Source organism: Lolium rigidum, chromosome 3 (assembly GCF_022539505.1).
Source record: "Lolium rigidum isolate FL_2022 chromosome 3, APGP_CSIRO_Lrig_0.1, whole genome shotgun sequence".
In the NCBI taxonomy this organism is placed as follows: Eukaryota; Viridiplantae; Streptophyta; class Magnoliopsida; order Poales; family Poaceae; genus Lolium; species Lolium rigidum.
The window spans coordinates 189,347,539-189,369,828 of NC_061510.1; positions in this window are offsets into that span (position 1 = coordinate 189,347,539).

Sequence of the window (22,290 nt, forward strand, 5' to 3'; positions counted from 1 at the left end):
CCTCACTTTTTACGACAAGCACGTCTCCAGGCTCCAGTGGTCTATAAATAATTCAGCTAATGTCTATCACCAATGATCCAACTCAACGTAACTTCTCCAAACCAGCTCACCAAAACAGATCGGCTCTTTCTGCCTTTTCTTTTCTCTTTTTTTTATTCTTTTTTTTTTTGGCCGATCCTTTGGAAGTAGTACCAAACTTTATTTTTTAACCTGTCAACAAACTTTCTAGAGATAGATCGGATATAGCAAAGTTCACGGAGTTGATTTTCTCAAGACAACGAATACTTTCCAACAAGAACAAAACCAAACCAAACCGTCTTTTCTTGAGAGCTGGACCAGATGAAAGTATATCAAAACCCTCCAGGAAACAACCAAATAATTGATAACCCTGTCTAGGATTCCAACATGTAGGATTTATTGAATGTACAAGCGGCGGCGATAGAAACCTGACCAGATATGGTGGAACTGTCAGCTTCCGTGATAGCTGAATATGGAGCTACGGTGGTATGAGGACAGATGATGTACGGACGGCGAAGGTAGCAACAGCGGAAACAAAACCAAAATGGCGATACAGCGGCGGCACTGAACGTGATTAGAACTCGAAACTCTAAAGAATCTAGACACTAAAAACCAGCAACTCGACACGATGCAACGAAAATTCAACAAAACAAAAACAAAGTGGTAATAGCGAAAAGGCTAAGACTGGTTTTTAGGCGGGGATGAACTAATCTAACTTCTTTTTGTGGAGCTTTTTTCTGGGTTATAGGTAAAACAAATCTACACTAGGAAAACTGTAAATCTCACCGAGCAACCTGAAATCTGATACCACTTGATAGGGCAAAGGTGTCCGATCTTTCGATGAGATGGGGATAATTCGATTTGTTGGTGGAGTTCGTGCTTGACGATCCGACTACACGTGCAAAGCTCGTGCGCCAATGCAATCGCTAGGACAATCTCCGGGAGTTACTGATCTTGCGGGAGCACGATCAGCCGACCAGACAAGGGTCTTAATTCCTACCTGAAATCGAGAACAAGTAAGAACTAATGATGCAATCAGAATATTGCGAATAGAGATGAAAGCTTGATTGATAATGGTGGGATTCCGAATAGTCGGTCTTGTTCTGGGCGTTGGCCTCAAAAGAAGAACACGTAGTTGCAGCAATTGGCTAACTTTTAATCTAATCAAAATCCGAGTATAAACCCTAAGCTATTGTAGCTATTTATTACAGAGCCATCGCAGGGGCAATCAAGCCGTGTCGTGCGCCGCTGGAGTTTGCGTCGTGGGCCGACTCGGCCAGGCCCACAAGTTCTGGTTCGTATGTACTCCTGGTGAGACGTGAGCTAGTAGCCATCCGGGAATAAATCCATCAACATGCGAGTGCACTTCCATCGTGTACAGGCCGGTCTCATGTCATTTTGTAGATCAAACACGTGAGGGACATCATGGCAGCACATGGCATGATTGTTTTCTACATGCATGGAACTGACGGTGGCATGCATGGCTCTTTGACTGCTTACGTGAATTTCCTCTTGTATTCTCATTTTGACCCGAGGTTTGTAATCTCTTTTAATTCTGCATATTAAAAGTATCGATGTAGTAATTTTGCTTCTAATAATAGAATAATATATTTTGAATGTAGTACTAGAAATCACCTGATAAATATATATACGTGTATTATATTTGGTCGTATCCGAGGTATTCATGTCCACATCAGTAAGTTGCAATCTTCTAATTTCCAATGGAACAGCAGATCACACGAAACTTTCAGTAAAACTCCAAATCGATACGAATTGGAGAGTATAATTTCAGAGGAATGCGTATAGCAGTTCAACTAAACATATTTTTGTCTAAAACATAGTCTGACCCTAATTTTACAATATGCGTGGCTATTTATTAAAAAGGAGCAGGAGGGCGCCGCCTCACCGTCGCGCTTCCCTCGCGTGGCCGTCTCAGTCGTGGGCTTCTGAATTTCCCGATCGTGCTATTTGGTGGGCCTCATGTATGTTAACAGCTGAATAGACGTGAAGGCAAAAGACCCACTTATATATGTCTCCTCATTGCATCGAGTAACCTGGCATGTAAATGCTTGCTTGGGATCACGTGGCTGGGATCCACTTGCATCTATTACGTGATTAACACATGCTAGATGAATTAGTATTGGCTGCACTTTCCCTTTGCTATGTTCCTCATTGCACGTATGCACCATAGGGTAACATGCATGATAGGGCTGGGCCAGCAAGTGCAGCACACATACTGCACCATGAATTGACTTCATGTTCTGGTCGCCTTTATAGCCGATTTCTTTCTCTCGGCCGCCTTTCATGTTGGTCGCCGTCCTCCCTCTCCTCCCGTTGGCGCCATTTCGATAGACCTCAAATCTAGTCAAATAATAATACAAAGATTTAGGCAGTATATTATTCTCAGATATCAAAGTATTATTTTCAACCAGAAAAGAATTCACCTGGTAATAATCATCAGTTAGACTTAATATTTCCTTCCAGCTCAAACATCTAGAATCACCATATTGCATGATTATATCCTCATCAGCCCGACCTTCGGTCTTATCCGCATCATGGTCATCATCAAGAACTACGCTCAAGTCCGACGTCACGGAAGCATGGAAGAGGAGACGGAAGAAGGAGACGCGTCTAGGAAGGCCGGCACTACCGCCACGAAGTGGCCGACACTGCCACCCCTGCTCGACGCCGGAGAAAGACGGCACTGTCGCCATGCCTACGTCGACACCGCCGTCCCCACTATGAAGCTCATAATATAAACCATCTCACTATGCTCTTTGTATGGCTAAACTACCCCTCCTTAGTGGCTCCCTATATATAGGCTACCACCTCCCCCTTCATTAGGTTAGGTCATAACTTGAGTGAAACTTGGCTTATGCCTCCACCATCCCACCGGGATTAGGGAAACCCCCTCCTCTCTTAGACACAAATCTATGAGTTGTATCAAGGCACTCCTTATATGATTTATCTTTCGCACTTGTGATTCTACCTCTCTCACACGTGTGACTCCATAGATCGTATATCGGTCTTTCTCTCGGGGATTCTACCTCGTGTCTCTCCTTGAGAGATTCTATCGTGATAGTGGTTCGGGCTATCGGGAGTAAACCGGAATTGTATCGGGTTGTGTTGTGTGCGTTCACGTGTGTTCATCGTGTTCTTCGCCGTGTTCTTCGTGTTCTTCCTCTCCCCCGCCTTTCCCTCGATCAATTCGTGAGATCGGGCAACCCACGTGGCCTTAGGCCGCATCATATGGTATCAGAGCAAAGGTTGCCACGAATTTGACCCTCCAATTTCACCAAATTCGCCCAAAAATTTCCCCAAAAATTTTGCCCCAAAAATAGCTCGAATTTGGATCTCTGGATTTGTTGAGTTTTTTGTGGTTTTGGTCCACAGATCTGATGTTATAGTGGTTGATCTACAATCCCTCAAATTTTCGCTGGCCAATTCTTCCTAAATCTCTGTGAATTGACGATTTTTCTGGCTCAGTTTCCGCTGCCTGTTCATCCTGTTCATTGAGTTCGTGTTTTCCCGAGTGGGTCAACCCGACCACCACACGCCTGGCCCACCTCTGCGCCGCCGCCTGGTCCCACATCTGCCAAGCCAAATCGCCGGCCGCCCGATTCCCGCCGCTTGGCCCTCGCCGTGCAGCTCGCCGCTCGTCTAGCGCGCCTCCGCTCGACCTCCCTGCCTCGCGCGCTCCTGGCCAACTTCCACGCCGCGCGCCTCCTTCCTCATCCACGCGCGCGCCTCGCTCCACTCGAGCTGTTCCCCAGCCCAAGCAGCAACCGCCGCACCAAGCACCACCACCTGCGCCCACCGCCACGCCTGGCTCCCACGGCCGCGCACGCCTGCTCTGCCCCGACCCGTTCCTCGCTGCTGCCGGCCAAGGCGCTTCACCACCCAACTGCGCTCGTGCCCCACTCCCGCAGGTCCACGCTGCCCCCGCGCGACCAATTCCTGCATCTCCCAAGCCAGGTGCGCCCACCAGCTGCAGCGCTCCGCTCGCTCCAATTCAATCCACGAGCGCATCCAAGCTCGCCGCCAGGCCTGCCAAGCCGCAGCAGCTCCGCACCAGGCCACCGGCCGGCCCTGCGCGCCCCTGCTTCTCGCGCATCAGCGCGCAAGCCACTCCATTCGTAATCCCTACCAGCACCAACTCCCAAGCGCGGCCGCAGCCAAGCTCCGCAACCTCCGTTCGCCCCAGATTCCATCGCTCCACTGCAGTTGGCTTCCGTGAAGAAAAAAAAAAAAATTTGACCGGAGCCTCCGCTCGCCCTACCGCTCGCGCTACCGCTCACACGTCTTTGCTCCCGGTATAGTCTAAGTTATTAACCGGTACCACGGCCGGTACATCCGGCGGTACTACCGCCCAGCCACAAATCTGTCTAGTTTTGGCTCAATTTTGACTTCATTTTTTGCCCCAAATTTTGACAACTTTCCGGCGCCCATTTAACTCCAAATTTTAATATCATTCCCCAAATACTCCACATAGTCTACCCTCAATTTTTGACGATTTTTGGAACATATTTTTTGACCGCTCGTTTTGATCCAACTTTTCGGGCATTGACTTAATTTGCCCGGTTTCCGTTTTGAAGTGCCTTGGGTCCGTAAGAACCGCTTCCGCGCCTACATCAACACCGCGACAACGGCATCGGCACCCCGGATTCCGGCGCATCTTCGACACCATCGTCATCACCATCATCGCAAGTTCGTGTGCTTGACACCGCCTAACGTCAATAGGTATAACTTGCCTCCCCTACCCCTTGTAGCCCATTTCTTCCTTTGCGTACCTATCCCATTGAGAGTGGCTTTCCGAGCGTTGCGAAGCATTGCACAAGTGTCACGACCGTGAGAGGGTGTGTGTGCGTTGTGTTGAGCAAAGCTCCGAAGCAAGCTCGGTGAGAAAGATACACAAAAGAAGAAAAAGTGTGACATAGAGAAAAATAAAGCTTCTAAGCATAGGAAAAAAAAGTGAAAAAAAAAGAGAAAAAGGAAAAGGGAATACAAAAAGAGTGTGTGTCCACCGATACAAAAGGGTGCAAAGCTTGTGAGCACTAAGAGAGATAAGAGAAGAGTGGCATTTGTGCAAATCTAGTTGCTTCTCTCATATGCAACCAAGCTACGGTCTCTCTTGTGTTGGCGCGACACCGAGCTTATAGTCTTCGTTAGGACCATCTTTGTTACTTGCTCACTTCCTTGGTCGCGCTAACCCCATTATTCTTTCTTGTGTGCGTTTCCGTGTTTCCTTTACATAGATCACCACTCTTGACATTTGACTTTGGATCTTACTCACATTTGACAATAGACTTTTCCGTTGATCTTTTTCGTTTGCTATCCACCCCTTACCCACCACATATAGTGTTTCTTAGCCTTTTGCGTGTGCTTTGAGTGTGTGTGTGAGTAACCCCGGTACAATTTTGACTTTGCTCTTGACTTGAACCATTTTTCCGATACTTTCTTGAAAGGTGGGATACTTGTGTAGTTTTCCTTCCACCGTACATATACACCTACCCTAGTGAGATATACATGATGACCCCACAAGAGCAAGCCGAGATGAGAGCATACTTCGCCGAGCTAGATGCTCGAGAGGCCAAAATGACCCTCCAAGACAAAGCCGAGTGCAAATCCTACTTCAAACACCTTGAGAGCAAGAGTGATACACACCATGAGTCGAGTGAGGATGTTTCGATTTCTAACAACTTAACCTCTACTCCGCTTGTGTTGTCTTCCTCTTTGCTAGGTTGCTCGGACATCGACGACGCCATTGCCATGGAGATGAGGGACTCCACTATATGTGAGATGAGCGACTCCACTATATGTGAGATGAGCGACTCCACTATATGTGAGCTCGAGAGACACCACGTTGAGGACATGAGTGATACACCGAGTGAGATGAGAGTGGTAGTTGATAGGTCATGTGAGGCCATTTTGAATTCTAACAACTTACCCTCTACCTCTAGTGTGTTTCCTTGTGTCTTATTAGGTCCCATGGATGACGAGACGCCGATCATGGAGAAGATGTACATGGTGCATGAAGATGATGATATCACACCATGCTTGTTGCTTGAAGATGAACATGGAGGCCACATGGAGCCTACCACTTCCACAACACCTACCTCATATGAGCGGGACTACAAAGGTACCTATATGGGTGTTGATGATGCCATGATCCCACTAGTGGACATGATGATTTATGAGTGCTTGCATGAGTTGGATGATCCTATTGCTATGTCATATGCTTCTTTCACTTTCCCTTGTGATACTTGTGATACCACCATTGTTGATCATGTGGAAATAGTTGCTTGTGACAATTTGACCATGCCATGCTATGATACAAACTTGAACATGTTTTGTGCTACATGCTTGCAATATTCTCCCATTAGTGCAACCAAAATGTTGAATACTTTCTCTTTCCAATGCTTGGTTTGTCATAATGTTAACATGCTTGTAAATGAGATTGCCCCCATAGCTCTCTCAAATTTTGGAGAATTTGCCTATATCCATGATGAGCATGTTCATGTGTTTACCCCGCATATTCACCATATCTATTATAATGCTTTTCTTAACGCTAATGGTGATGTGCAAAAGAAATGGACCATCATGATGGATGATGTGTTCATATACCATGCACACACGTTCTTTGCTTTGCCTATTGTGTGTGTAGGTACAAGAATGCCAATGTCAACCTCGATTGAGCACGAGTTGACAAAGAGAGCTCTTGAGAGCATAATACAAGTAAGTACAAGATCGAACCCGGCTCTAATACCTTTCCCATGCTTTGCATTGAACATGCCGAACAATTTCTCTTTCTTATGGTTCTTTTGCAAGCATGATGATATGATTCTTATCGTTGGTGTTGCCACAAATATGAGGACCAATTTCTCTTTCCGATGGTTTGTGTGGACACATGTTGATGATACTTTGGACACTCTCCCTTATGTGTTTTTGCCAAATTCTCCTCTTATTGCTTCAAGGATGTTGAACAATTTCTCTTTCCGATGCCTTGAGTGCAATAATGCACATGAGTTTCTACATGAGATGGACATCATAGTCGTCTCACAATTTGGAGATTTTGTGTTTCCGCATTTGGAAGATGTCCATACGGAGTTCTTACGCATTGACCTTGCATATGCGTTATTCTTGATATATTTGTGTTGTGCTAACGGTGTTGTGAACATGAATGGACATGTCGTTGATGATATGCTCCTCTATCACGCACACATATACTTTGCTCGGTCTTTGTTGTGTGAAGGTACACGTGACTTGTGGATGAGCGTTAATGAATGGGTTCAAACACACACATCTACTACACAAGATCTCTCGATGAGAGCACACCGGCATCTTGCTAAGGTGACCTCCTTCTACTTGAGCTCTCTTGCTAAATCCATTGAACTTTGGCTACGCTTTGATTGCTCCTTTGCTTTTCTGGTGCTATTGATAGGGCTCTTGACAAGTGAAGGGACATTCAAGCGTTGGTGTCATCTACCTCCTCTACACATTCATGAAGACTCATCGTCGAGGGCGACTCTTTTTCAAGTGGGGGAGATGATGCAGCCCGACCTTCGGTCTTATCCGCATCATGGTCATCATCAAGAACTACGCTCAAGTCCGACGTCACGGAAGCATGGAAGAGGAGACGGAAGAAGGAGACGCGTCTAGGAAGGCCGGCACTACCGCCACGAAGTGGCCGACACTGCCACCCTGCTCGACGCCGGAGAAAGACGGCACTGTCGCCATGCCTACGTCGACACCGCCGTCCCCACTATGAAGCTCATAATATAAACCATCTCACTATGCTCTTTGTATGCCTAAACTACCCCTCCTTAGTGGCTCCCTATATATAGGCTCCCACCTCCCCCTTCATTAGGTTAGGTCATAACTTGAGTGAAACTTGGCTTATGCCTCCACCATCCCACCGGGATTAGGGAAACCCCCTCCTCTCTTAGACACAAATCTATGAGTTGTATCAAGGCACTCCTTATATGATTTATCTTTCGCACTTGTGATTCTACCGCGGTCTCTCACACGTGCGACTCCATAGATCGTATATCGGTCTTTCTCTCGGGGATTCTACCTCGTGTCTCTCCTTGAGAGATTCTATCGTGATAGTGGTTCGGGCTATCGGGAGTAAACCGGAATTGTATCGGGTTGTGTTGTGTGCGTTCACGTGTGTTCATCGTGTTCTTCGCCGTGTTCTTCGTGTTCTTCCTCTCCCCCGCCTTTCCCTCGGTCAATTCGTGAGATCGGGCAACCCACGTGGCCTTAGGCCGCATCATAATCCCACCTTTATAACCACCCATTTACGCAGTGGCGTTTGATGTAATCAAAGTACTCTTCCGGCATAAGTGATTTATATGATCTCATGGTCGAAAGGACTAGGTAACTATGTATCGAAAGCTTATAGCAAATAAACTTAATGACGTGATCTTATGCTACGCTTAATTGGGTGTGTCCATTACATCATTCACATAATGACATAACCTTGTTATCAATAACATCCAATGTTCATGATCACGAAACCATGATCATCTATTAATCAACAAGCTAGTTATACAAGAGGCTTACTAGGGACTCCTTGTTGTTTACATAACACACATGTATCAATGTTTCAGTTAATACAATTATAGCATGGTATGCAAACATTATCATAAACACAAAGATATATTATAATAACTATTTTATTATTGCCTCTTGGACATATCTCCAATACATTTGTGAGGGTGTGTCACTTGCCTTGGTGATAGAACGAGTTGGTACACTCTTCGCAGAAACACTCGTTGCAATCAGCACAACCACAATCTACAAACAAATATTTCCACTCCATAAACACATAGCAACACATATAGAATCGCAAATAAAAATATGGATGCAATATGTGGATTAAACATGAATAACACACTTAATATGTTCTCTGGTTTGAACTATATGCATGATGCCATGGTACAATTTTAATGTTGAAGTAATAATTAAAAACATTTCCTATCATTAGAAAATATCTACAACACTAAACAAATACTACAAGGGAAATGTATAGGTCACATTTTTCTTTTCTAATTCTACTGTACATAGGGTTCAATTATATGTTAATAGCAAAAGGAATTACTCCAAAATAATTTGTAGAACTATTTATATAGCCAAAATACTCTATTTGAGTTTCTGCAAAAACTGTGTAAATATATGATCCAAAAGTGCAATATTATGTGTCTACTGTATTCTACACGTTTTTATGAATCCTGGGACACGAAGTTAGCTAAATTTGGATAGACGGAACTAAAGATATGATTTTTACAAGTTTCTATGTTTCTCTGTCCGAAAATATAAACTGTTGTGACAAGTGGCAAGTTTCTATTCGATGATACCTCTTCGTTTAAGCCATCTAGCATCAGCCTTAGGATCTAAATCCTGTGGTTCATGGAAATGATGAAGGGAAACAAAAAAAAACAAGAAAAGAGAGAGCAGCTCACGTGCGTACAGACGACTTGGCTGCCTCGCTGGGCTTATTCCTGGACGAAATCGCTGGCGCTAAGTAGTCGACGAGCTGTAGGAGATGACCGGAAAATCTATGGTGAGGTCTAATTCGGGCTTGCTTCCTAGTTCATGCACTCTTTCCCCGAAGCACGCCGGAAAACTGTCCCGCGGATGTGCTCACAGACGAAGATGGGGCCATCGCTGTGGTGCTCTAAAAATCACGAAACAAAGTCTGAGATGTACGCAAGGAAGAAATAGGAAATTTGGAAGAAACTAGAGATAAAACCGTGGACAGAGCTCACCGAATTCGACGATATACTGCAGCAGTACCGTGAACTTGCGACCTCGAATTCGAGCAGCCTGGAGGCTCTCGGTCTGTGAGGTTTGAGGGGAAATGGAGAGGAGGATGTGTAGATTAAGTACGAACAACTGGTCCATTAAATGGTGGATTAATTTGCCCGAAATCAATTGAGGAGTGAACACAAGAAACTGTGTCAGGACCAGCGATGATCTCTGACGATAAATCGAAGCATGGGGAAGAGAATTGGAGCGCTCGGGGCTCAGATCTATAGCTACTAAGAACATGGTAAGTAAAACATGATAAAAGTAGGGTTTTGCATTGCTTGATCCTCCCAACCACCCCACTCGCCCCTTTATATCGAAGGAACGAGCTCAAGCAAGATTACAACCTTGCCCATAGCGACGAGTGCTACATTGTTTAAGGGTTTAAGGTTAAAACAGTAAAAGGGGTTTGGCGTGCAGATAGCCGTTGGATCGACTCCGGGTCACTGCGCCTACATCTCAGCCGTTGCTTGTTGTCTCTGAATCTCGACAGTGATCAGGAGATGTGGTGTTGCTGTTGTCAGATCCTGACACTGCCCCCTCCTTAAGCCAAGACATCAAGGCTTGAACCATGGAAATGTTGCCTGTATAAACGATGCATCTTCCCATGTGGCCTCGTGCTCCTCCATGTTTTCCCAGTGAATTAACCATTGAGGTACTGGGATGTCATACTCACCAGCTTTGCGAGGGATTAAGCGACGCTGGAGCAGTGCCTTTGGTGCCATCTTCACCTTGCCGTCAGCAGTAACCAGCGGTAATTTGGGGTTTGGAATTGCTGCTGTCCCCAAATGTTTCTTCAGTTGATTAACGTAGAAAACATCGTGGATCTGCGTATCTTCCGGGAGCTGCAGTCTGTATGCCACTTGACCAATGCGTTGGAGAACCTTGAAGGGGCCATACCATTTGGAAGTTAGTTTCAAGGCATTGCGCAGTCCCAAGGCTGTCTCCCTGTATGGTTGCATCTTGAGGTATACCATATCACCCACTAGGAATGTGCGCTCTGTTCTGTTGGCATCGGCATATTTCTTCATGCGATTTTGTGCTTGCAGAAGGTTGGCTTGAAGGATCTTCACCATGGGATCCTTTTCCTGCAACGTTACTGTTGTCTCCGCAGCTACATTGCAAGGAACAGAGAGCTGGTGGAGGAGAGGTGGAGCATACTCGTAGAGTGCTTCAAATGGCGACATTTTGATCGATGTGTGGTATGAACAGTTGTACCACCATTCGGCAGTGGGCAACCAGTGGCTCCACTTCTTTGGCTCTTGGAATGCCATACAGCGCAAGTACTGCTCGAGGCACTGGTTAACTCGTCCGGTTTGTCCATCTATCTCCGGGTGGTGAGCAGAGCTGTATTTGAGGTTTATGTTGAACGAGCTGAAGAGGTCTTTCCACAGTTTGCTTGTGAATATAGTGTCTCTGTCACTGACAATGCTTGCAGGGGGGCCATGGAGCTTGACAATATTATCCATGAATTTATCAGCCACTGTTTGTACTGTATATGGGTGTGACAGTGGTATGAAGTGGGCATATTTAGTCAATCGATCAACCACGACTAGTATGACATCCTTGCCTTGTGATTTTGGTAGCCCCTCCATGAAATCCATGCTAATGTCTGTCCACTTCTGCTGAGGAATGGGTAATGGTTGCAACAGCCCAGGGTATTGAATTCGCTCAGTTTTGGAGATCTCACAGGTAGGACATTCAGCTACCAGAGTTGCTATGGACTTCTTCATGGCAGGCCAGTAAAAGAGGTGTTGAATGCGATGCAAGGTGACCCTATGACCAGCGTGACCACCATAGGCTGAAGAATGGAATGCATGGAATATTTTTGCTCTGAGGTCTGTAGAGTTACCAATGTAGATCTTCCCCTTGTATCTGATAATGCCAGCCTGAAGAGAGTAAGAGGGATTGCTGTCCTTATGTATTGCCAGCTCTTGTTGTAATTTGATGCAGGCCTCATCTGTTCTGTAAGATTCAGTAACTTCTTGCATCCACTCAGGGACTAAGACAGAAATAGCAGTACAGTGATCTTCAGTACCAGTGTCTTCCTCTGGTTGGTATTTCCTGGATAGAGCATCAGCCACTCTGTTTTATTTTCCTTTCTTGTATTCAATGATGTAATCAAACTCAAGGAGTTTCAACATGAGTTTGTGTTGTATCCCCTCCAGCAATCGTTGACTGCCCAGGTATTGAAGACTTTTCTGGTCTGTTTTGATTATCACCTGGTTGTTGAGGAAGTAGTGGCGCCATTTCTTGAGGGCTTCTAGAATTGCAAGTGCCTCTTTTTCATAGACTGACTGAGCACTTGTCTTGGGTCCCAAACTTTTGTTGTAGAAGGCTAAAGGCTTGCCATGTTGCATCGCATACTGCTCCCAGGCCAGTAGCACAAGCATCTGTTTCCAAGGTAAAAGGGGAGGTGGAATGATGAGGACATCCCATCTCTTGATACAACCGCTGTACCTACAGCGACACAAATACAAGGACCAATCACTCGAGCTCGTGCCAAACAACTGAACTATCAGGTACTTTCGTTTCTTGGAACTATTCCTCATATACACGAGAATATGATGCTGCCTAAATCAGATATGTTTGTTACTCTTAGGAATGATGGACCAAGCATGGATGAGGAGGACAAGCATTGGAGCATGATCACACATGGAGGAGATGGCAGCAAGCACTTGAGGATTGAAGATGATGCCACAAGTGGAGATTTCAGGACTTTGAAGCCACCATAAGAAGAGATGAAGACATGGACGAAATATAGAGTTCTCCACTTCATAATTTCGTCCATAGCATAATATGGTGCTGCGTCACCTTTAGTTTTGGGCCAGGCCCATGTCATTTTCACCGGAATTAAGTCAGCCACTTTTTAGAGTCCGTATTGAAGGGGAAAGGCCTTCTAGGGTTTGGTTCGGCCACCACATGTATGGCTGGCCGAAACCCCACCTTTTCCTCCTTTAAATACCCCCATAGCCGTCACGTTTAGACTCGGATTTTGATTAGACTAAAAGTTAGCCATCGCTGCAACTCTCGTGTACTTCTTTTGAGGCCAACGCCCGAACAAGACCGACTATTCGGAATCCCACTTTATTCAATAAAGCTTTCATCTTTCATCCGCAATATTCTGATTGCAATATTAGTTCTTACTTGTTCTCGATTTCAGGTAGGAATTAAGACCCTCGCTGGTCAGGCTGATCGTGCATCCGCAAGATCAGTAACTCCCGGAGATTGTCCTAGCGATTGCATTGGCGCACGAGCTTTGCACCAACAAATCGACGCTATCATACTCTCATCGAAAGATCGGCCACCTTTGCCCTATCAAGTGGTATCAGATTTCAGGTTGCTCGGTGAGATTTACTGTTTTCCTAGTGTAGATTGCATCTGCCATCATACCCATAAACCACGAAAAAGCCAAAAATACTCGTTAGGGTTTTTAGATCATATCGTCCCATAAACCCCCTGCCACGCCTTGCATTGTCTTTTCAGTTTTGCATAGTTGAATTTGTGTCTGCATCTTCGTGTCGAGTTGCTTGTCTTAGCGTCTAGTTCCTTTAGAGTTTCGAGTTCTGGTCATATTAGTCACGCCGCCGCCGCCACTCGCACCATACGCAGATCACCGCCACCACCACCACCATATACTTCCGCCACTGCCATATACACCCTGCCAAATACTTCCGCCACGGCCAAATACACCCTGCCATATACGTCCGCCACTGCCATATACACCCTGCCACATACATCTGTATCCACCATATACCCCGTTTCCTACCGCGACACAGATTCGTGTTGTTTCTCTGCCGCGACAGAGCCCGTGTAGAATTAGGTTTTATTGTTTTTCCTACTTAGTTGTTACCTTCTAATATCATCTTGCGCTGCAGAAAAATTTCCGTGAGATAAGTTTCGGCCGCCGATGAAGAATTGGAAGGAGAGCAAAAAAAAAAAAAAAAAAAAAAAAAGTCTGGAACCGCCTCCGAAAAAATTTTACGGCTACATTGGTTTTTCAACTTGGCGATCACTTTTCGCCACCGGCCGTTATAGCGACATTTTTTGGCGCCTGCGCGCTTTTCGAGCACTTTCCGAAATTTCGACAAAAAATTTTTCTGAGGCTACACTGTTTTTAGACCTTGGGGATCAGTTTGAGACACTTGCTATCATAGTGATTTTTCGCACCTCGCGTCGCCACATCATCGCCACCTCATCGCTGCTAGTTGCTTGTGTGCCGCGCCGTGACCTCGTTAGTGTTCTAGGCTCGCGTCTCTAGTACGGTCTAGCCTAGGACCAGCACGGTACCGTTGTTGAGCATACTTTCAATATTGCATCGCTGTTTTGACAATTGCTGTTGTTGCTACCATATATAAGCCATCCTACGGCTCCACATATTGTCTCCACGTGCACTGTGTCGACCCAGGTAATCGCTTTGGCAATCTTTGGAGAAGCTGATCTTTGTTGGTTGCCGTATCACCTTCCTCCTGTTTGGTAAGAACTTGTAAGAGCTTTGTATTTTGCTTGACGAATCGCGCGTGAACCACCATATTCCGTAGTTTCTAGGCATATACATTTGTGCTTTTTGAGTACTAACCATGTCAGGACCTACACCGGCCGCTGTTGACCCGGCCAAGATGACGAGTGAGGAGTTGCATGCTCACTTCACCCACCTTTTGGGTGGGCATGCACGCGACACCGAGGCGCGCATTGGTGACGTAGATGCCAAACTCACCGACGCGGCTGGACAAGGCTGGATGGCCTCGAGGCAGCTTTCAACACCAAGCTCGACGCCAAGTTCCAGGAGTTGCTGACTCGGTTACCGCCGCCTCGCGCCAACGTGCAACGCCGCGCACGCCGCGTTCCTCGTGCGGACATTCCTGCATGTACCGCTCCTGCTGCAGCAGCCGCACATGACGCGCCTTCTGATGAAGGCTACGAAGATTATGAAGGGGACGCGGACGAGCGGGTAGATGAGAACGTCTCGGAGGACGAGGAAGTCCAACAACCGCACACTGGTCGTCCACGGCGAGCTGAACCGCCACGCTCGACCACCTCCACGCCCGGTACGTAATGATGATGATCATGTTGCTAAACCGAAGCTGAATATTCCGCCATTTGAGGGTAGATATAATCCTGATGCATATCTTACATGGGAATTGGAAGTAGAACAACGCTTTGCATGTTTAAAATACCACGATCACTTGCGTGTTAGTGCTTGCTACTTGTGAGTTCACAGATTTTGCATCTATTTGGTGGTCCGAATATTGTAGAACACATGCGGCAAATATTCCTGCTACTTGGACTGGGTTAAAACTTGCTATGCGTACTCGTTTTGTTCCTCCACATTATCAACGTGATTTGCTTGAAAAAATTGTCTCGTTTAGAACAAGGAAAAAATTCTGTAGAAGACTCTTATCAAGAATTGCAAGCTGGCATGATTCGTTGTGGTATTGTAGAGGATAATGAGGCTATGCTTGCACGTTTCTTTGGTGGTTTGAATAAAGAGATTCAGCATATTTTAGATTATAAGGAGTACAACACTATTACTCGCTTGTTTCATCTTGCTTGCAAAGGCTGAACGTGAAGTGCGGGATCGCCAACCACCATGGAGAAGAACTAATGTTTCTGCGGGTCGTACATCGTCATGGTCTCCGCGACAATCAGCGCCACAATCTCGTGGTACTGCACCAGCACCTACTACCTCCAAGTACACCGCGCCTGCATCACGAGCACCTCCTGCCACTACACCAACACCATCGGCTGGTCCTCCTCGGAGTTCATCTTCCATGGCCTCCACGGGGAAGACGCGCGACATTCAATGTCGCAAATGCTTGGGATTTGGTCACATAGAGCGAGAATGCAGAACCAAGCGTGTGATGTTGGTGCGTGAAGATGGAGAATATGATTCTGCAAGTGACTTTGATGAAGATACATTGGCCCTTATTGCTGCACGTGATGGTGCCAACTCTGATTCTGAGAGAGAGATGGAGGTAATGGACGCTGACACTGCTGATCAGTACAGGAGCTTAGTTGCACAGCGTGTGTTGAGCGTGCAATTGAGCAAAGCTGAGCATGATCAACGCCACAATCTGTTCCAAACCAGAGGCGTTGTAAAAGAGCGAGCTATAAGGATCATCATTGATGGAGGGAGCTGCAATAATCTGGCTAGCGTTGATATGGTGGAGAAGCTTTCTCTCCCTACAAGACAAGCGCACACATCCGTACTACATTCAATGGTTTGAGAGCTCTCGGAAGCTCAAGGTAACAAGAACTACACGTGTGCATTTTACTATTGGTACATATTCTGATTTTGTGGATTGTGATGTTGTACCTATGCAAGCTTGTTCTTTGTTACTTGGTAGACCTTGGCAATTTGATAGAGAATCTGTTCATAATGGTAAAACTAATCGGTATTCTCTTATGCATGATGGAAAGAAAATTGGTCTCAAACCTATGACTCCTGAACAAATACTAAAAGATGATCTTGCTAGAGCTAGTAGAGTAAAAAACGAGGAGAAACTTAAGAGTGAGAATCAGATTGTTCTTTGCAGATTTTGTTCCACATAAGACTAATACTAAATCTGATTCGAACCATGCTACTGAAATTCGTTTGAAAAATCCTTGTTTGCTTGCTAGCAAATCTGATATTGCTGAACTTGATGTGGACACTACTCAATGCTATGCTATTGTTTGCAAAGAGGTTCTGTTTTCATTTGAGGATATGCCTCCTTCTTTTCCACCTGCGGTTGCTAACCTTTTGCAGGAATTCATTGATGTGTTCCCACAAGATGTTCCCCCTGGACTACCACCTATCCGTGGCATAGAACACCAGATTGACTTGATTCCGGGAGCGTCGCTGCCCAACCGTGCACCATACCGTACCAATCCTGAAGAGACGAAAGAGATTCAGCGACAAATTCAGGTTCTCCAAGATAAAGGTTACATTCGTGAGTCTCTTAGCCCATGTGCTTGTTCCTATTATCTTGGTACCTAAGAAGGATGGTTCTTCACGCATGTGTACTGATTGTAGAACTATTAATAATATTACCATTCGATACCGTCATCCAATACCTCGTTTAGATGATATGCTTGATGAATTGAGTGGTTCTGTTATGTTCTCTAAAGTTGATTTGCGTAGTGGTTACCACCAGATTCGTATGAAATTAGGAGATGAATGGAAAACAGCGTTTAAAACTAAGTTCGGCTTATATGAGTGGTTAGTAATGCCCTTTGGTTTAACTAATGCACCTAGTACTTTCATGAGACTGATGAACGAAGTTTTACGTGCTTTTATTGGACGTTTTGTGGTGGTATACTTTGATGATATTCTGATTTATAGCAAATCTTTGGAGGACCATTTGGATCATTTACGTGCTGTTTTTAATGCTTTACGTGATGCACGTTTGTATGGTAATCTTGAGAAGTGCACCTTTTGCACCAATCGAGTTGCGTTTCTTGGCTATGTTGTTACTTGCGCGGGGAATTGAAGTTGATCCAGCCAAGATTGAGGCAATTGAGAGTTGGCCGCAGCCAAAGACGGTCACACAAGTGAGGAGTTTTCTTGGCCTCGCTGGTTTCTATAGGCGCTTTGTGAAAGATTTTGGATCCATTGCTGCGCCGCTGAATGAGCTTACAAAGAAGGATGTGCCCTTTGTGTGGGGCGATGCACAACAAGACGCCTTCATGATTACGAAAGATAAGTTAACGCATGCTCCATTACTCCAACTTCCTGATTTCAATAAGACTTTTGAGCTTGAATGTGATGCTAGTGGAATTGGTTTGGGAGGTGTGTTGTTACAAGAGGGCAAACCTGTTGCATATTTTAGTGAAAAATTGAGTGGGCCTAGTCTGAACTATTCTACTTATGATAAAGAATTATATGCGCTGGTTCGGACATTAGAAACTTGGCAACATTATTTATGGCCTAAAGAATTTGTTATACATTCTGATCATGAATCTTTGAAGCATATTCGTAGTCAAGCTAAGTTGAATCGTCGCCATGCAAAGTGGGTTGAATTTATTGAATCTTTTCCTTATGTTATCAAACACAAAAAGGGTAAAGATAATGTTATTGCTGATGCTTTGTCGCGCCGTTATACTATGCTATCTCAACTTGACTTCAAGATTTTTGGATTAGAAACAATAAAGGAACAATACTTGAATGATGCTGATTTTAAAGATGTGTTGCTGAATTGTAAAGATGGTAGAACATGGAACAAATTCGTCCTCAATGATGGATTTGTGTTCCGTGCTAACAAGCTATGCATCCCAGATGGTTCCGTTCGTCTTTTGTTGTTGCAGGAGGCGCATGGAGGAGGATTGATGGGACACTTTGGTGTGAAGAAGACGAAAGATGTACTTGTTGCACACTTCTTTTGGCCACGTATGCGTCGAGATGTTGAGAGATTTGTGGCACGCTGCACTACATGTCAAAAAGCTAAGTCTCGACTTAATCCACATGGTTTATATATGCCTCTTCCTGTTCCTAGTGTACCTTGGGAGGATATTTCTATGGATTTCGTTTTGGGTTTGCCTCGTACACGAAGGGGAGGGATAGTATCTTTGTTGTTGTGGATAGGTTCTCTAAGATGGCACACTTTATTCCATGTCACAAAGCTGATGATGCTACACATGTTGCTGATTTGTTCTTTCGCGAAATTGTGCGTTTACATGGTGTGCCAAATACTATTGTTTCCGATCGTGATACTAAGTTTCTTAGCCACTTTTGGAGATGTTTATGGGCTAAGTTGGGGACTAAATTGCTGTTTAGTACTACATGTCATCCCCAAACTGATGGACAAACTGAAGTAGTAAATAGAACTTTATCTACTATGCTTGCGGGCTGTTTTGAAGAAGAACTTAAAATTGTGGGAAGAATGTTTACCTCATGTTGAATTTGCTTACAATCGTTCGCTGCATTCTACCACTAAGATGTGCCCATTTGAGATTGTTTATGGTTTTGTACCACGTGCACCTATTGATTTGTTGCCTTTACCATCTTCTGTGCAAAATAATTTGGATGCTACAAACCGTGCTGAATTGATACTAAAATTGCATGAGACTACTAAAGACAACATAGCACGCATGAATACTAAGTATAAAATTGCTCGGGGATAGAGGAAGAAAACATGTTGTGTTTGATGTTGGTGATCTTGTTTGGTTGCATTTGCGCAAAGATCGTTTTCCTGAATTGCGCAAGTCAAAACTAATGCCACGCGCTGCTGGTCCTTTTAAGGTGTTAGAGAAAATAAATGATAATGCATATAAACTTGAGCTTCCTGCAGAATTGGGTCCGGTTAGTCCTACATTTAACATTGCAGATTTGAAGCCTTACTTTGGTGAAGAAGAGGAGTTTTCGTCGAGGACGACTTCAATTCAAGAAGGGGGCATGATGAGGACATCCCATCTCTTGATACAACCGCTGTACCTACAGCGACACAAATACAAGGACCAATCACTCGAGCTCGTGCCAAACAAGCTGAACTATCAGGTACTTTCGTTTCTTGGAACTATTCCTCATATACACGAGAATATGATGCTGCCTAAATCAGATATGTTTGTTACTCTTAGGAATGATGGACCAAGCATGGATGAGGAGGACAAGCATTGGAGCATGATCACACATGGAGGAGATGGCAGCAAGCACTTGAGGATTGAAGATGATGCCACAAGTGGAGATTTCAGGACTTTGAAGCCACCATAAGAAGAGATGAAGACATGGACGAAATATAGAGTTCTCCACTTCATAATTTCGTCCATAGCATAATATGGTGCTGCGTCACCTTTAGTTTTGGGCCAGGCCCATGTCATTTTCGCGAGGAATTAAGTCAGCCACTTTTTAGAGTCCGTATTGAAGGGGAAAGGCCTTCTAGGGTTTGGTTCGGCCACCACATGTATGGCTGGCCGAAACCCCACCTTTTCCTCCTTTAAATACCCCCATAGCCGTCACGTTTAGACTCGGATTTTGATTAGACTAAAAGTTAGCCATTGCTTGCAACTCTCGTGTACTTCTTTTGAGGCCAACGCCCGAACAAGACCGACTATTCGGAATCCCACTTTATTCAATAAAGCTTTCATCTTTCATCCGCAATATTCTGATTGCAATATTAGTTCTTACTTGTTCTCGATTTCGGGTAGGAATTAAGACCCTCGTCGGTCGAGCTGATCGTGCATCCGCAAGATCGGTAACTCCCGGAGATTGTCCTAGCGATTGCATTGGCGCACGAGCTTTGCACGTGTAGTCGGATCGTCAAGCACGAACTCCACCAACAAATCGACGCTATCATACTCTCATCGAAAGATCGGCCACCTTTGCCCTATCATGGAATCTGGCAAACTAAGGAGTGGTGGATTTGACATGACCTGTTTCAGTGTGGAGAATGCTTGCTGTTGTTCATTGCCCCAAGTGAAACTATCCTTCTTGAGGACTGCATAAAGTGGTTGACAGATTGTGGCATAGCCCTTAATAAACCTTCTGTAATACCCTGTGAGGCCTAAAAACCCTCTGAGTTTCTTGATGGTGTGAGGAGTGGGCCAGTTAACCATGTCAATGATTTTTTCTGGATCAGTTGCTACTCCTTGACCAGAGATAATGTGCCCCAAGTATTCTACCTGTGATTGGCCAAATGTGCACTTACTTTTCTTGGCCTTGAGGTCATGGTTCTGCAGGGTATTGAGCACCAATGCCAAGTGTTCTCTGTGTTTTTCCATTGACTTGTTGTAGATAAGTATATCATCAAAGAAAACCAAGACAAATTTCCTTAGGAATGGAGAGAAAATGCTGTTCATGAGGTCTTGGAAGGTAGCAGGTGCATTGCTAAGTCCAAAGGGCATGACCTTGTACTCATAGTGTCCCATGTGTGTTGAAAAGGTTGTTTTATGGATGTCCTTGGGGTTCATTCTGATTTGGTGGTAACCAGATCTGAGGTCGAGCTTGGAGAAGATTGTGGCTCCATGGAGTTCATCTAGTAAATCCTCTATCACAGGTATGGGATATCTGTTTTTGATGGTTAAGTCATTCAAACTCCTGTAATCAACACATAGACGCCAAGATTTGTCCTTTTTCTTGACCAATATCACTGGTGAAGAAAATGGGCTGCTACTAGGTTGAATCTCCTTGTTGTGCAGCATTTCTTTGATAATTGCTTCAATTATGTTCTTTTGGTTGTGAGACATCCTGTAAGGCCTGATATTTGGAGGAGTAGCACCAGGAATTAAAGGGATGCAATGGTCTGCTGATCTGTGAGGAGGTAGTCCTTGGGGAGCAGAGAAAATGTCTTGGAACTGGGTGACAATCTGTTCAAGTAGTGCAGGGACTGGAGGTAGGGGTTGTTCCTAGGAGGCCTCTTCAGTATCAGTAGCTGACAGGAGAATGTATCCAGTTGCTCCACTGTCAATTAGCTTGGAACATTCTTCAGCAGAGATTAATAAGTTCTGAGCTGGGATCAAATGATCAGAGAAAGAATGTGTCTTTCCTTTGACTGACAGAGATAGTGTTCTAGCCACAAAATCAAATGTTACAGGATTGTGCTCTTTGAACCAGTTTACTCCCAAAATTATGTCAGACCCCTGTAATTTGAGTACCCTGAAATCTTCCTGGAAGGGTTTCCCGTCGATGCTGAACTTGCAGTGATTTGCTACCCATTCTGAAGTAAGGGTTCCTCCTCCAGCAACTGTGACTATGCGTCTTGGTGCAGGTTGCATGGCAATGTTGTTTTTGACAGCAAAGCTGTAGTCCAGGAAGGTATTTGTACTTCCAGTATCAGCAAGGGCAACAGCTGTGTGACCAGAGATCGAAAGCAAGAGGGAGATGGTGGAAGCACTTGGTGATCCTGTATATGCTGCAGCTGTAATGTGCATCAGATTGTCGTCAGCAGGTTGGTGTTGTTCGAGATCTCTCGGGTTTTCAGCGATTTCCTGTTCTTGCTGTTGGTGCTCGACTGCCACCTCCTCTTCGTCAGAATTTCCTTGCATTTGAATGGCATTAAGGGCTCTCTGCATAGGCTGACATTTGTGTCCAAATGTCCAATTTTTAGGGCAGTACCAGCTGACATAGGCATACCCAATGGGCCTGCCGATGATGGTACCCGGGGTTTACTGAAGGCCCACTACCCGAAGAATAAGAAGGTTCGGAAGCCCAAGACATTGTTAAGGAAAACTAGAGTTGTAATAGGAAGCATTATTTGTAATCTTGCGGGAGGAGTTAGAAACCTACCCGGACTGCGTAACTTGTACAATACGAAACCCTCGGCTCCACCTCCTATATAAGGGGGAGTCGAGGGACGCAGAAAGGATCGAATCATTGTCTCTCAAACCCTAGTTTTTACATCGTCGAGTACTTTTTCGGCTGAAACCTTCGAGATCTACTTGCCCTCTACATCTAACGAAACCCTAGTCTACCATCTGTAGGCATTGACAAGTTAATCCCTTGTCAATTGGCGCCGTCTGTGGGATCTAGAGGTTGCAAGGAGCTGATCT